This window comes from Babylonia areolata, chromosome 25, assembly GCF_041734735.1.
Source record: "Babylonia areolata isolate BAREFJ2019XMU chromosome 25, ASM4173473v1, whole genome shotgun sequence".
NCBI lineage: Eukaryota > Metazoa > Mollusca > Gastropoda > Neogastropoda > Buccinidae > Babylonia > Babylonia areolata.
In genome coordinates, this window is record NC_134900.1 from 4,187,501 (window position 1) to 4,205,000 (window position 17,500).

The following is a 17,500-nucleotide window of genomic DNA, read 5'->3' on the forward strand; positions in this document are numbered from 1 at the left end:
AGAGGATGCAACTGCTGTCCCGACTTTGTGGGCGAGATAGAATGTGATTGTAGTGGAGAGTGTCTTGCCCAAGTCACATCCCCACTCTCTCGGCCAAGACGGTTTTTAGGACGGTTGGCATTGGGATGATGATAATAATGATAATAGTAATAATAATGGTAATGATAATAGAAATGATAATGATGATGATACTACCACTACTACTGCTGCTACTGCTATAACTACTACTACCACTAATAATAATAGTAATAATGATAACAATAATGATAATAATAGGAATAATGATGATGATGATGATGATGATTAATAATAATAATAATAATGATAACAAGGATGATACTACTACTACTACTACTACTACTATTAATGTATAATAATGATAATAATAATAATAATAATAATAATAATAATAATAATAATAATAATAATAATGAAACATTTTACTCACATGAATCAAACTCCCCTGAATTATAAGGGGCTCTAAGCGCCTCAGTTGTGCACGACACCACACAACAGCACAGGATGCCATGGAAGTCAAAGACAAAAAACATTTTGTGCGCACCAACACATGACTGAAATTTTTTTTTGCAGATCTGTATAAATAATCACATTAACAAAGCGCTACAACCCTTCCTTCCCTCTTCATGAAAACAACGACCACAAGCGAGCAAAGAACGAAACAACGAAACACAAAAAACAAGCATAAACAAAAACAATGCTAGAAAAAACCAACCAAATTGCCATTCAACACGTGCCGTAACCTTTTCGTTCTCAAAGAAAAAAAAACTGCTTCTATTGTGTTTACTGTTGTGCGTGATGGTATTTTGTTTTTGCAGACATAAACTGCAGACATGTTTTGTTGGTGTTATTGCGTTGTAAACAGCAACTGGTCTAACGCATTCATTTACTATGTTAAAGCTGGAGGTTTGGGTTTTTTTTTGTGTTTGTTTGTTTGTTTTTGTTGTTGTTGTTGTTGTTTTTTCGTTGCTGTTGTTTTTTTGTTGTTGTTGTTTTTGTTTTGTTTATTGAACAAGATAGCAACTACACACACACACACACACACACACACACACACACACACACACACACACACACACTGCTCCCCCGCTCTCCTTTGCTCCTATCTATCCTGCGCCCAGCAAAGACCGACACTAAGCTATGGAGGGATGATAAATGGGTGTGATTGTCGTGCACTGTGTTTTGTCAGGACGAGGAGGGATTGCTTTGTGATAGCTGTCACCCACAGTTTGTGCTGCAGATGTGGTGAATGTCATCCTGGCGATAGTTCTTGGAATTTGTTGTTTTACTTTTCTGTCTGTCTGTCTGTCTGTCTAAGTCCGTCTGTGTTGTTTCTGTGTCTCTGCCTGTCTTGTCTGTCTGTCGATCTGTCTGTCTGTCTGTCTGTCACGCACATCTTACTTCTAAATTCAGACTATGTGAATGAACAATAACCCGAACAACGCGGTAACTTCCTGCTCAGACCATGTCGATCTTTGTATGTCTGCTGTATGTCTGTCCGCCTGTTTCTCTCTCTGTCTCTCTCTCTCCCTCTCTCTTTCTGTCCCTCCCTTCATTCCCCCTCTCCCTCTCTCTCTTTCCCGCCCTCCACCTCCCTCCCCATCTCTCTCTTTCCCTCCCTCCCCCTCCCTCCCTCTCTCTCTGTTTTTTCCCCTTCTCTTTCTTTCTTACCCCCCAATAATATCAACGGACTTTCTCGTCTGGTGGTGGAGCATGTAATAGCGGTCAGACTCATTTATCCAGCTGCAGGTTTCCGTTAGTCCTGAAACACTTTTATCCGCTTTAGAGAGACACAGAAAGAGAGAGAGAGAGAGAGAGAGAGAGAGAGAGAGAGAGAGAGAGTATTGCTGGCATGTAAAATTGCAGTCAAGTGAGCAAGGGACAGTACTACTGCAGTGATCCAGAATATCATGCTGTTCACAGCAAGATACAGTACAACAGCGGGTGTAAAAACGCGTGTGTGTTCTACACTGCAACAAGTAGAAGCACTTCAGTGGTGTAAAAAGTGCATGCTGAAAGCAGCAATGTGAGGGTACTTCAGTGCTGTGGAAAAAAAAAAAAAACAACAACAAGCAAACAAACAAAAAAACGCTCGGTCTAAACAACAAGAAGAGATTGCGTGCGTTTTAAACACCACAGTAATACGAACAACAGTGGTGTGGTGTGGTGTGATATAGTGAGATCGAATGCTGAAAACAGCAAAGGAATAGTGCTGGACGCGACACAGAAACACATGCTGTTGTTCAGCGCTTCACTTTTTAACCACATCGAGCTGCTCGCCTTCAGCAACAACAACAAAAGCAGCAGCAAGAAGAACAAGAGCAATAACAACAGAAGCAGCAGTAGCAGCAGCAACAACACCACCAACACCAAAAAACTGAAGAGACTCAAACCAAAACCAAGACAATGGAGCTCCCCTTGACTTTCGTGCCGCGGCGTTCCTCCTCCTCCTCCACCTCCTCCTCCTCCTCCTGCACATCGACACACCCGTCCTCCTCCCATCTGCGGCCTCTGGCCTCCTTGCTGACCCTGATGCTGGTGGTGGTGGCGTTCCCTCGGCCCGGGCTGTGCCTGCTGCAGACCCCGCCCCCCACGAAGAACCTGACGTTCGGAGTCATCCTGCCCCTCAACAACACCTACTTCTGGTCGCTGCCCAAGACCCGCTTCGCCGTGGAGTTCGCCCTGGACACGGTGCGGCGTCTGCAGCTGCTACCTGGCTGGACGGTCAAGGCCGACTACCGGGACTCCAAGTGCTCCGAGACGGACGGCCCTTTGGAGGCCATCGACATGACCTACTTCTACCGGAACAAGTCGGCCCTGGCCTTCCTCGGCCCCGCCTGCGACTTCGCCGTGGCCCCCATCGCCCGCTTCACCAAGCACTGGGGCATCCCCGTCATCACGGCCGGGGGTTTTGTCAAGGTGAGTTTGAAGGGTCGGTGGTAGGGGGTGCTTAACGTTGAGCACGCGTCTATATCTATGTATAATAGTCGGGTCCGACTATGACCATCCCAACGGCAGAGGCGACAACTGTTGCTGTCCCCTCTGCCCTGAGATAGAATTTTGACTGTAGTGGAGAGCGTGCGTTGCAGAGGGGGTAAATGATGTCACCGACTATCTGAGATAGAACTTTGATTCAGGTGGAGAGCGTCTTGCCCAGGTTACATCCCTGACTCTCTCGGCCAAGAGGGTTTTTAGGACAGTCGGCGTTGGGATGGTTCCCAAAGACCAACTAGCCCACAGGGCTGCAGCACTGAGAGCCAGTGCAATCTGGCCTCCTAGTTTGAGAGTCATAGTCCTTCACAAAAGACGAAGCTGTAAAAGAATTCCCATTGCAGTTGAGAAAACGAATGAACAAACCGTTCTCTGTTTGCTGTTGGTCCAGCTATAAGCTTATGGTGATCTCTGATATAAACCGAGCGTTGAGCCTATAATATAGTGTCTATATATTATGGTGTCTATAATATTGTATTGTGAATGGTTTACAAGGTCCCATCGCCTATTACGGGCATCGGTGCAGTGCGTTCATATCCACTGTGTCCAGGTGCCAGTTGCATTGCTTGGTTCGAACTTTTTGACAGTTACACATGACTAAATGCCTACGTTGACCTAACTACGAAGAAGAAAGCAAAGCGCTCTCCCTGGGAAGAGCAGCCCGAATTTCACACAGGTATTGTGACAATTTAAAGAAGTATTTCTACATTTGTATTTGTATTTCTTTTTATCACAACAGATTTCTCTGTGTGTAATTCGGGCTGCTCTCCCCAGGGAGAGCGCGTCGCTACACTACAGCGCAACACCCCCCCCCCCCCCCTTTTTTTTTTTTTCTCCTGCGTGCAGTTTTATTTGTTTTTCCTATTGAAGTGGATTTTTCTACAAAATTTTGCCAGGAACAACCCTTTTGTTGCCGTGGGTTCTTTTACGTGCGCTAAGTGTATGCTGCACACGGGACCTCGGTTTATCGTCTCATCCGAATGACTAGCGTCCAGACCACCACTCAAGGCCTAGTGGAGGGGGAGAAAATATCGGCGGCTGAGCCGTGATTCGAACCAGCGCGCTCAGATTCTCTCGCTTCCTAGGCGGACGCGTTACCTCTAGGCCATCACTCCACTTCAGACGGCAGCCCGTATCTGACAGTTCTGACGAGGTGTGACAATGGTGTGATGCAGTGCATTGCACTTCCTGTATTATGTTACTTCCTTCACCGGACACGGCGTCAATTATGTGCAATGTGTTTGTTTGTTTGTTGTTGTTTTTGTTATTGACGATGATTTTTTGACTGTAACTGTACATTATACAGAAATTCATTTTGTCTTCTGACTTGTATTTTGCATATTTTGCATGTCGGTCAACCATAACTGCTTCTTGTACACACACACACACACACACACACACACACACACACACACACACACACACACACACATATATATATATATATATATATATATTGCAATATATCCATAATGATCATACACTGCATTACAGTTTCATATTGACATGTGTAATTTTTACATCTCTGTTGTATAGTAATGAGTGTTATGTAACAGTAAAAAATAGAAATAAAAAAAATATATATTAAAAAGCCTATTTGTTATGTAATCAAAATCAATTGTTAAAGAACAGAAGTATCGCTGTTGTTGACTGAAACTTTGGTAACACGTGGTTGTCAAAAGATTCGACATCATGTGATAACCTAGTGGTAGTAGTAGTAATAGTAATAATAATAATAATAATAATAATAATAATCGTTGTAGTAGTAGTATTCTAGTTGTGGTAAAATTATACTGACCATGATTCGCTCCCACACACCCACTCAGTAACTGAGAAACTCGGTAAACCCCGACAGCCATGTATCAAAGCGAACGAAAACAAAAACATTAACAAACAAACCATTCTACAATCTTATTATCAACAAGAAACAAACCAAAAAAAAACCAACCCAAAAAACAAATAAAAAAAGAAAGAAGGAAATCATGAACATGCACAGAGACAGTTCGTCCTCAGTTGTTTTTAGAGGGAGTTCGGGGGATGGGGGGGTGGTGGGGAAGGGAGGAGGAAGGAAGGAAGAGGGAGGGTCTGCCAAGATAAAACGTGCGTGTGTGTTAAACCGTTTTTATTGTGTTTTGTTTTTTGGTTTGTTTTTTGGTGGTTGTTGTTTTGTTGTTGTTTTTTAATCGCCCCTTAAGGACAACAACCCACACACATATAATCTTCACACAAGGATCTAATTTAGTGACGAGATAGAGTACTACTCGTTATTTCACATCATAGTCTCAAAACTCCGCCCTGGACAAGGGAGACGTTTATACCGACCTGCGCTGACTCTCTGTCTCTTTCTCTGTGTCTTGTTGTCTCTGTTTGGGTCTCTGTCTCTGTCTGTCTGTGCATATGTTTCTTTATCAGTCTGTATGTATGTATTATGTCTCCCTTATTTCTCCCCCCCCCCCACGCCTCCGACCTCTCTCTCTCTCTCTCTCTCTCTCTCTCTCTCTCTCTCTCTCTCCATCTATCCTTTTCTCTATCTCTCCCCCACTTCCTAATATCATCATCTTGAACACTCTGTAAATAAATAAAATCTCCTCCACTCTCTTCCCGCCTCTCTCTCTCTCTCTCTCTCTCTCTCTCTCTCTCTCTCTCGTTCTCTCTCCATTGCCCGATTTAACCTCACAGTAAATCGCGCGCGCGGCTAGGCTGCATCACACCTGTAATTACAAATCACAAAGTCACGCCAGACCGTCATAATTATAGGTTCCCTTCGGTGATTGGCTACACCTTTCCAGATGAAGAGTGTTTGTTTTTTGGGGGGTTGGTTGGTTGGTTGGTTGGTTTCTTGGGCGTTTTCGTGTTGTTGGTATTGTTGTTGTTGTTGTTTTTCTCCTCCTCCTCCTCCTCCTCCGCCCTCCTCCTCCTCCTCCTCCTCCTCCTTCTTCTTCTTCTTCTTCTTCTTCTTCTTCTTCTTCTTCTTCTTCTTCTTCTTCTTTGTCTTCGTCTTCGTCTTCTTCTTCTTCTTCTTCTTATTCTTCTACTACTACTACTACTACTACTACTACTACTACTACTTCTTCTTCTTCTTCTTCTTCTTCTTCTTCTTCTTCTTCTTCTTCTTCTTCTTCTTCTTCTTCTTCTTCCCATGTAATTGTATTTTCCTCTGGTCACAAATAACCGCTCATCCTTGCGAGCCTAAATGGCCTTCATCGTCGACTGATCGTCAAACACTCAGCTAACCAGCGAACCGAACCTCGGGAGTGCACCCTCCAGGGAAAGGCTGTTGCGGGGGAGGGGAGAGAGAGAGAGAGAGAGAGAGAGAGAGAGAGAGAGAGAAAGAAAAGAAACGAAAAGAAATGGGCTTTTCGGGTTCTGTGTCTACAGAGTCTGAGTGTTTCGTAAGAGAAGAATTTAGGGAGAGGGTCACAGAGTTAGTGGGACTGGAGGTTGGGGGTGGGGGGTTGGGGGAGGAGCGAGGGTGGTGAGAAAAGATAAGTTGAAGAAGTAGGCATCTTGTGCTCTTCGTATTTGACCTTCTGCTCGAGTCCTGTTGCGCAGCTCACCTCCCCATTTCGGTAAAGGGACGGAGATTCGGATACGGATACGGACGTTTCATTCAGTACAGTGTAGGCCATGGCACCTCATAAAGGGGGTGGTGTGAACAAACATTTCAGATGTGATGATTATAGACATGATCAATGATGTAAATGAAAGCAGAAAAATGCGAAAAGCAATCCTCAGCTACAATAGGGTGGGGGAGGGGGAGGGGGGAGAATACCTCACTCAGCTACAAACAATGTTTCTAATTTTTTTATGGCTTTATAAAAGTTAATTGCCAGTTGTTTATTAACAAGTTCATTAGGGGAATCAGAGAGAGAGAGAGAGAGAGAGAGAAGGTAGGGCGTGATAGAAGGGAGACAGACATGAATGAATTAATATCTGCCACATTCCGGTCTGAATTAGACATAACACATGCACACGACCGCGACGAAGCACCCGGTACAGATAACACAGACATGCGAGTGACTTGGATGAGCGTTCATATCATGTCTCCAAAATACACTATTTGTATTACTGTTGCAAAAATTGATAATAATATAAAAAAAACATTAAACAAACGAAGCCCTTTTACCAACATTGATGTCAGAATTAGAACGTGCGATTCAGTGAAACAGGGTGACAATGAATTATTCGGTATTGGGGTGGGTGGGGGTGGGCGGGTACTTGATTTTAAAGTGTGAATATGTACAGGAGGAATTTAGCGTAACATCGATACATAAACATGGAAAATGCACATGAACATGTAAATCTGTTTGTGTGCGCGCGCGCACACACGCGCGCGTGTGTGTGTGTGTGTGTCCATGCATAAAGACATTCCAAACCAGGTAATTTCTTCAAATACCACAGCACACACAGAATGCCAAGCTTATTTTGTGTGTGTGTGTCTGTGGAAAGGGCAAAGCCAGTAATGTGAGTTTTGACGAAGACAATAGACGAAGGAAGAGAGGTGAAAAAAAAAAAAAATAAAAAGCGGTTGAAGAAACTGAGAGAGAGAGAGAGAGAGAGAGAGAGAGAGAGAGAGAGAGACACACACACAGAGAGGGAGGAGCAGATAGGTGACATAATTCAGTTACCACCACCGCCGCTGGTTAGCAAAGTAGCTCCCCTGCTGGGGGTTCTGTTTTGTCTTGTTCATGGCCACTTACGCTTCCCCCCCCCCTCTCTCTCTCTCTCTCTCTCTCTCTCTCTCTCTCTCTCTCTCTCCTCTCTCTCTCTCTCTCTCTCTCTCTCTCTCTCTCTCTTATCGTTGGTTTCTATTCGCGCCCATCGTGGCTTCCGCTTATCTATCCAGCCGAGTTCTCTGCGCGCGAGAGTGTTACCACGATAGGTGTCGTAATTGTGAAGATGAGAATCGCGTTAAGTCTTATCTTTGAAGTCATCGTTCTTGGGTGTTTTTTGAGTTGGTACGGTTGTTGTTTGTTTGTTTGTTTGTTTGTTTTTAATTGTTTGTTTGTTGGGTTTTTTTGGGGATTTTTGTTGTTGTTGTTGTTTTATGGGAGGGTTGTTGGTTTGGTTGGTTTATTTTGTTATGCTTTTGTTTTTGTTTGTTTTTTGGTGTGTGTTTTTTTTGTTTGTTTTTTTGTTTTTTGTGGTTTTTTTGTTTTTTTTGTTGTTGTTGTTTTTTGGGGGGTGTTGTTGATAGAAAGGAAGCAGATAGGCAATGGTATAGAAAAAACCCCAGAAGATTCATAAAGCTGGCAACCAAATGTAGAAATGTAGACGACAATGAATCTACCACACGGAATTGAAATGAACTAAACTAAGTGACCAAAGTAACTAACCAATGAAACAAAGATTTAAATAAACGAACGAAGAGATGAATAGATAAGTGAATAAATGAATAAATAGATAGATAAGTAGATAGATAAATAAATAAACAAACAGTACAAACAACCAAAGAAACAAAACTGACAGATATCCCTCATCTAAACCGGCCACCACAACTAGAAAAGACAAAACCATCTTTCCCAACAGCAGCAGCAGCAGCAACAACAACAACAACACCGAAAAACTTCTAGAAGGGGGTTTTGGGGGAGGGGTGGGGGGTGGTAGAACTCCTGTTCAAACCTCATTACTACTACTACTACTAACAGGACAAGTCTGTCAGTTTTGTTTTAATAATTCTTTTTTTTCCAATTCTCTTCCCCCTTCCTACTCCCCTCACTCCCTCCACCACCACCACCACCACCACCACCACCACCTCCCCTTCTCCACCACCACCACCACCACTCCACCACCCGCCCCAACCCCACCCCCCATCACACAAAAAAACAACAAACAAACAAAACCAAACCAAAAAAAACAAAAACCCCAGGCCTTCGAAGACAAGCGGGAATACCCTTTGCTGACCCGCCTGATGGGGTCGTACGCCAAGGCCGCCGAGTTCATCATCGAGATCTTCAAGCACTTCCGGTGGACGAAGGTGGGCATGATCTACCACGACAACGACGGGGAGGGGGGGTTCCGGTCTGACTGCTACTTCGTCATGGAGGCTCTCTTCTTCGCGCTGACCAACTACACCAGGCGGGACCCCTGGTACGCGCACTTCGACGAGAACCGGGTGCGGGTTCGAAGCCGTTCTGCTTCTTCTTCGTCGTCGTCGTCCTCGTCCTCCTCTGCGGCGTCGGACAAGTTCGCGGACATTCTGAGGCAGGCCCAGCTGAAGACTCGAAGTAAGGAAGTAAATAAATGTTTAAAAAAAAAAAAAAGGGGGGGGTGGGGGGTGGGGGTTGTTGCGTGAGGGGGTTGGGGGTGTGGGGGGATGTTGGTGTGTGTGTGTGGGAGGGGGGGGAGGTGTCCGTAAGGATTACCGTGTGTGTCAGTGAAAATTGTGTGTGTGTGTTGGGGGGGGGGTGATGGTTTATGTGTGTTGTGTGTGTGTGTGTGTGTGTGTGTGTGTGTTTATACCAACCTACTTGAGGTGCTTGTCATGACTGGTTTTCGTGACTGAGGTTGTGTCAGTTTGTTTTGTCAACGAAACTGAGGTGGCATGGCGAGCCCAGCCAGCATGTCTTCGTGGCTGATTCTGCGTTGGGCTGTCTGTGCCTTGTTTGTCAAGTATTTCTTCTGCTTCTGTCTGTCTGTCACCGTCCCCGTCTTTGTTTGTCTCTTTCTCTCTGCCTCTCTCTGTCTCTGTGTATGTGTGTGTGGGTGGGTAGGTATCTCTCTCTCTCTCTCTCTCTCTCTCTCTCTCTCTCTATATATATATATATATATATATATATATATATATATATATATATATATATATATATATATCTTTCTATCTTTATAGAGAAATGCATAAAAGACGCACGTGTGTGTGTGTGTGTGTGTGTGTGTGTGTGTGTGTGCCGCAAAACGATTATGCGTGTAACCTGACACTCTGTGTGTGTGTGTGTGTGTGTGTGTGTGTGTGTGTGTGTGTGTGTGTGTGTGTGAGGAGGGTGGTGGTGGTCATTTCTATGGCTATGGGTGATTTTATTGGCAGTGTCATTAAGCTGCTCCTGACTCCCCCCCTGATGGTCATAACGGCAGCTTTCTAATTGTGGACGTTATCTTAGGGGACGTAACCTATCCTGACCCTGTACTCCCCTTCTCCACTCTCAGTGAGTTAATTACACCTTAAGCATTCTGTCTGTCTGTCTGTCTGTCTGTCTGTCTGTCTGTCTGTCCTCTCTCTCTCTCTCTCTCTCTCTCTCTCTCTCTCTCTCTCTCTCACTGTGTGTGTGTGTGTGCGCGCGCGCGCGTGCCAACATATTCCCTTCTATGTCTGTGTGTGTGAATGTATTTATCGGTCCCCCCTCTCTCTGTGTCTCTGTGTGTGTGTGTGTGTGTGTGTGTGTGTGTGTGTGTGTGTGTGTGTGTGTGTGTGTGTGTGTGTGCCAACCACACCCCTCTATGTCCATGTCTGTCTGCCTCTCTTTCTATATCTATCTGTCTATATGTCTATCTCTCGTTCAATCTTGTTCTCTTTCTCCTCTCTCTTTCTCTCTTTCTCTCTCTCTCTTGCTCTCTCTCTCTTTCTCCACTACCCCTTTCTCTCTTCCTCCCTCCCTCTCTCCGCCTCTCTCCCCCTCTCTCTCCAACACTCTCCACTACCCCTCTCTCTCTCTCTCTCGGACTCCTTAACCACCCCCAGCCCCCTCCCGAAACCCTCTACCAAGTTCCCCCCCCCACCCCCCATCCCCCCCTTGCCTGTCCCTGTAGTGGTGACCTATCGGATTGCTAATGACAATGTGAGGACTGTGCTCCCAGCTAACCCCAAAGGGATTCGTCTCTGCAAGCCATCCCACCTACCCTCACACCCACCCACCCCCACCCCAGTATCCCACAGTGAGCTAATGGCTCGACTTGAGAAACTCTGTTATTATATTTCTTACGAGTCAGATTCTGGAGGGGAGGGGAGGGGTGAAGGGAGGGGGTGGTGATGGTGATGATGGTGGTGGTGATGGTGGCGGGGGTGTCAGCATCAGTACGCGGGAAGTCTACACCTTCCTTTCTGTGTGTGTGTGTGTGTGTGTGTGTGGTCGGATGGATGGGGGAGGGGGGAGGGTAGGAGAGGTGATTCAAGGGGGTTTTCCGTGTGTTCTGTGTATCCCACCACGAACAAAGCACTAAAAAAAAAAAAAGAAAAAAAAAAAAAGAAAAAAAATTACAAGGACACCGTGCTGTTGTTTTTTCTGTTGTTGTTTTTTTTTTCATACTTGAGTCGTTTCACTTGGAATAAACTTCCTCGGGACCTATTTCGTCATGCGAAGGGGGTCGTGCTCATTATAAATATTGTCGGGGGGGGGGGGGGGCGGCGGGGGGGGGGGGGGGTTAATACATGGAAGGGCGTTTCATTGATTAACGGGAGCAATAGCCGAATGGTTAAAGCGTTGGACTTTCAATCTGAGGGTCCCGGATTCGAATCTCGGTGACGGCGCCTGGTGGGTAAAGGGTGGAGATTCACACACACACACACACCCTCCACACACACACACACACATTCAAACAATCGTAAAAATCACATCTTGGGAGATATCGTATTGGCTGGTGATTTCCTCGTTTTTTGTTTTTGTTTCTTTCTTTCTTTCTTTTTTTATTCTTTTTTTTTTCTTTTTTACTTTTTTTTTTTTTTTTTTTTTTTTTTTGACACATGGCTCAAGTATCGGATCTTCTTTTGCCGGACAGCACTGGACCTAGGGATCTGAGTTCAAATCCCCGATGCATATGATGGGTTTAAAAAAAAACAACAAAAAAGGTGGAGGTTTCTCTCCGATTTCTCATGTTTACATAATCATGTGCAGCTCTGCTGAGGCCTGTATCCCCCCTCGAGTTGTTCTCTCCATGTATCTCTCTGTCTCTCTCTGTCTCTGTCTAGCTCTGTGTGTGTGTGTGGGTGTGTGAGTGTGTGTGTGTGTGTGTGTGTCTGTCTGTCTGTCTGTCTGTCTTATCTCTCCTCTCTCTCTTTCACTCTTTCACTCACTCACTTATCTCTCCTCTCTCTGTCTCTGTCTGGCTCTCTGTCTCTCTTTCTTTTTCTCTCTATCTCTTTCTCTCTCTCTCTCTGTGTCTGTCTCTCTCTATCCATTATCTCTCCTATCTCTGTCTCTGTCCTTCTCTCTATCTGTCTTTCTCTCTGTGTCTCTGTCTGGCTCTCTGTCTCTTATCTCTCTCCCCCTCTCTCTCTCTCTTTCTCTCTTATCTCTCCTCTGTCTCTCTCTTTGTCTGGCGCGCTCTCGCTCTCTCTCTTATCTTTCTCTCTCCCCCCTCTCTTTCCCCCTCTCTCTCTCTCTCTCTCTCTCTCTCTCTCTCTCATGCAGGACATCAAAATACACACGTTCAAACGTTAAAGTCCCGTTATTCACGTCAGTGTTTCTATGGGTTACAGAAACACGGACGTACCCAGCATGCACGCACTACCGAAAGCGGAGAATGGCTGCCTAAATGACAGGATGAAAACGGTCATAAAGATAAAACCCCCACTCGTTTATAGGAGGGAAAATAAGTGGGAATTGTAGCCCATAAAATAGAAGAGGGGAAAATACAACGTTTGACACACGGCGCGCGCGCACGCACATGTGTACATACAACATGCACGCGAACGCATTCACTCACACTCGTAAGCACGCACACGCGCGCACAGACAGAGAGACGAGAGAGAGGCGGAGGGGGGGAATGAAGGGTTGAGAGAGAGGGAGGGGTGTGTGTGTGTGTGTGTGAGAGAGAGAGAGAGAGAGAGAGAGAGAGAAACGAAACGAAATTGTTTTTTTTCAGTATGGGCCACAACCCTTTCTGTGAGAGAGAGAGAGAGGGGGGGGGAGGGTTGAGAGAGAGAGAGAGAGAGGGGGGGGGGCGGGAGGGAAGGTTGAGAGAGAGAGGGGAGGGCGTAGCTAAAGCTATTGACGCATCCTTCAGAGTTCACGAAATGACTCAGAAGCGGTGGAAATTGCTCAATTGTCGGAGTGAAGTGGAAATCTATACGCAACAAATGTGAGACGGCGACATTATTGCAGGGATCGAATAGAGAAATTGATGCCCTTTGGGAAATAGAGAGGAAAAAGGCGCGTGCATGTGCATATTATGTGTCTGTGTGTGAGTGTGTTTGTGCGTGCACGTTTGAGCGAACGTATGTGCGTGACTCTGTGTGTGTGTGTGTGTGTGTGTGTGTGTGTGTGTGTGTGAGAGAGAGAGAGAGAGTGACCCCATGGGTTATTCCAGACGAACCATGTGGTTGGCATTTGTTGAGGTCTGAATTGTCCTCTTTTTTCTTTTCTTTTTTTTCTCACCAGTCTTGGGATTTGTATGTCTGTCGGTCAGTCTGTCTGTCTGTCTGTCTGTCTGTCTCTCTCTCTCTCTCTCTCTCTCTCTCTCTCTCTGTAGATACACACACACACACACACACACACACACACACACACACATCTGTCTGTCTATCTATCGCTTTCTCTCTCTCCTTTCCTTCCTCCACACTCTCTCTCTCACCCACTCTCCTTCTCTCCCATCTCTGTCTCTCTCTGTCTCTGTCTCTGTCTCTCTCTCTCTCTCTCTCTCTCTTTCTCTCTCTCGATATATCTTCTGAATTCAATGTGAACGGACATTACACTGAAGAACACCGTGACTTCCTGCTCAGACCATCTGTGTCTCTGTCTGTGTGTCTGTCTGTCTGTCTCCCCCTCTGTCTGTGTCTGTGTCTGTCTGTCTCCCCCTCTGTCTCTGGTAAGATCCCCACACCACCATGGCCACTAGAATAAAAAGAGAAGCACAACAAAGTTTGTTTTGTTTTGTTTCGTTTTATTGTTTTACGTCCGATTCCTTTTCTTTGTTTTGTTGTTGTTGTTGTTGTTTGTCCTCCATGTATCAGTTTTGTGTTTGTATTTCTTTTTATCACAGCAGATTTCTCTGTGTGAAGTTCGGGCTGCTCTCCCCAGGGAGAGCGCTTCGCTACACTACAGCGCCGCCCTTTTTTTTTCTTTTTTTTTTCCTGCGTGCAGTTTCATTTGTTTTTTCCTATCGAAGTGGATTTTTCTACAGAATTTTGCCAGGAACAACCCTGTTGTTGCCGCGGGTTCTTTTACGTGCGCTAAGTGCATGCTGCACACGGGACCTCGGTTTATCGTCTCATCCGAATGACTTGCGTCCAGACCACCACTCAAAGCCTAGTGGATGGGTGAGAAAATATCGGCGGCTGAGCCGTGATTCGAACCAGCGCGCTCAGATTCTCTCGCTTCCTAGGCGGACGCGTTACCTCTAGGCCATCTCTTCCCCCCCCACCCCTACACCGGCCTTACGCACTTATCCATGTCACTGGCAGTTCACACAGCTATTTTTTTTTAAAGCCGCCAAGTTATAACTATCTCCCTTCGCCTATCGCCCGCACCCCCGTCACCGAACATGACAAAAGGTGTAGTTTCCACAGGCCCGTTCTTTCAAACGTGCCTAGTCAGGCGTTGTCGTTCAGCTTGGAATGGCTGATAAGCTGGCTTCCGTCGACTAGTGCATCTGTCGCCGCGACTGTTTGTGGTGGTGTTGTCGTTTAGAGAAATGGCTGCTGACAATGGTTGATGCAGTTAGACTGAAAAGTGAAGAAGAAATAAAGAGAGAGGGAGAGGGGGTGAGGGTTGTGGGGGGGGAGAGAGCAGGGGAATTGGATAGAGAGAATGAGAAAGAGACAGAGTGGGCTTGGGGAGGATTAGAGAGAGAGAGAAAGATGGAGAGAGAGCAGAGACAGAAAGAGGAGAGAGAGAGAGAGAGAGAGAGAGAGAGAGAGAGAGAGGTAGCGAGAAAGAGACAGAGACAGATGGAGAGAGAGAGAGAGTAGAATTGGGTGGGGGAGAGGTAGCGAGAGAGAGAGAGAGGAAGAGAGAGAGAGGTAGCGAGAGAGGAAAAAGAGACAGAGACAGAGAGAGGTCGGACTTAGCTTCAGTTTCAAAAGAAGGCGTTTAAAAGCCATTATACAGCATGTCACATTGCGTTAAGAAAGGCATTCCTATAAACTGAAGGAGACAAGGGGATGGGGTGGGAGGGGGAAAGAGAGGGATCATGCATTGCATAACCTTTGGTGAGATGCCGTTGTTTCCAAAAGTTTTGCTAATGGCGATGTTTAGAATTGAGCGAGAAACGGATAGACAGACGAACAGAAAGAGAGAGAGAGGGGGGAGGGGAGAGAGAGATAGAGAGAGAGGACTGGTGTCACGTCTCCAGTGTGCCTTCAAGTTGTTTTCAAAGTTCCCTAATGGCAATATTTTGAAATGGGTGAGAGAGAGAGGAGAGGGGACGGAGGAGTTGAAGGGGATGGAGTCACACACACACACACACACACACACACACACGCAGGCACACAAGCACGCACACACACACACACACACACACACACACACACACACATGCACACGTGCGCACACACACACACACACACACACACACACACGTGCGCGCGCACACACACACACACACACACACACTCGTGCGCACACACACACACACACACACACACACACACATACAGATATAGGTACACAGACACACACGCACACACACACACACACACACACACACATACAGATATAGGCACACACACACACACACACACACACACACACACACACACACACACACATACAGATATAGGCACACACACACACACACACACACACACACACACACACACACACACACACACACACACTTCCTTTTACTCGCATGCGTACACAGTAATTTCTCCCCCACGGCTGTTTCGTTCTGTGGAGCACTCATCGGAATTGTTGTTTGCTTCGACACATGATGGGGTATATGAGAGTATCGGTATCAGTATCAGTAGCTCAAGGAGGCGTCACAGCGCTCGGGCAAATCCATATATACGCTACACCACATCTGCCAAGCAGATGCCTGGCCAGCAGTGTAAACCAGCGCGCTTGGTCAGGCCTTGAGAGGACAAAAAAGAAGAAAAAAATGCATATACAACTTAATGGAGACTGGACAAAGATAATGACAGAAGGTATGTCAACACAGACCTGTAAACTTTTTAATCAAGTGTCCGCCACAACCAAAGACGCTGGTTGGGAAAAAAAATAAATTAAAAAAAAAGACTGGGCTGGACCATCCAAGACAGTTCCCACTTGAGATCACGGACGTAACGGACATTATATACTTTTCGAACCAAAGAAACGGGCGCATGGACACGTAGCACGCACAACCTACCCGGCCCCCCCCCCCCCCCCCGCCCCCCCCCCCCCCCCCCCAACCCCCGCACCCGCCTCCTCCTCCCCCACCCCTCCTACATCAGGAATCGAGTTTAAAGGCTTAAAACATGACGCAAAAAACAGAAAACGTCACTGGGCGCTTTGCAACCTGAACCAACATTATATTTTTGTGTGTTCAAGGCGGACCCCGCTTTCTGTGTTGTGTTGGGGGCCCCAGTCACGTTGTTTATTGCCCTGGCTTTCATGTAACCAATCATCTAAATGGACGGAACGTGTTCTGACAGGCTGGGGCTAAAGTAGAAGGCGCTTGCTTTTATTTGTTATTTTATTTATTTATTTATCTATTCTTCTTTTGTGCCCATCTCTTCGCTATCTCTTGTCGCTGTTTTTCGTGAGACGTGAAGCTGAAAGCGAATGCGGAGTTTATATAACGCACATAGCAATGATGTCGCGATGTTGTCGTTCACTTAACTAACGCAGCGATTGAGGCAGAACTAAAACTTTGAAATCAATAACCCATAGTGAAGGAATTAAACGCCATTAAAAAAAAAAAAGGTATCGCGCTGTGGTAAATTCGGTGGGGAACAAAAGATCAGCACCGGAAATTGCCGTTGAAATAGGTCCCAGGTCTGGTCTGGATCGATGTCTGGATTGTTGAGGGGCAGTGTTGGCCAGCTAGGAAGCGAGAGAATCGAAGCATGTTCGAATCCCACACTCACTAGCATTTCCCCCCCTCTTTTAGATCTTGAGCTGTGGTCTGGACGCTAGAATTTCGGATGAGACGATAAACCGAGAGGTCTCATGTGCAGCATGCCGTCAGCGCACGCAAAAGTGCCCACAGCAAGAAAAAGGGTTATCCCTGGCAAAAAGTCTGTAAGGGGGGGGGGGGGGGGACTCCAGTTTGATAAGAAACCAAATACAGTTAGGCAGGAAGAAAAAAGGATACAAAAAAAAAAAAAAAAAGGATGGCGTTCTCAGTGTTGCGAAGCACTCTCTCTTGGGGAGAAGAGCCCTAATTTCGCACAGAGAAATCCCTTGTGACAAGAGAAATACAACGCAATGCTATAGAGGAAGTGGAAGAAGAAGCATGGGCTTACTTCACTGAAACAAGGGTTTTTGGGTGTGTTTTTTTATAATTTTTTAACTATCTTAATAATATTATGGTCGTGTTGAGCACTGTAACAGAGTGTACAATATACACCCCCCTCCCCCCGCCTCGAACACTCCCCCCACCCAACCCCCCAAAAAAGCACCTACTCCACTTTCTTTTT

The 17,500-nt window shown here is 46.0% G+C and overlaps 1 protein-coding gene and 1 long non-coding RNA gene across 2 annotated transcripts in view; both read left to right on the forward strand.

Moving 5' to 3' along the window:
• Window positions 1-1,844, forward strand: part of LOC143299918 (uncharacterized) — a 38,986-nt gene extending 37,142 nt beyond the window's left edge. The window contains exon 3 of the long non-coding RNA XR_013057578.1: window positions 1,762-1,844. This is a non-coding gene — a long non-coding RNA (uncharacterized LOC143299918). The remainder of the gene's footprint in view (window positions 1-1,761) is intronic.
• LOC143299917 (atrial natriuretic peptide receptor 1-like) overlaps window positions 1-17,500 on the forward strand; it is a 561,408-nt gene that overhangs the window by 304,949 nt on the left and 238,959 nt on the right. The window lies entirely within an intron of this gene.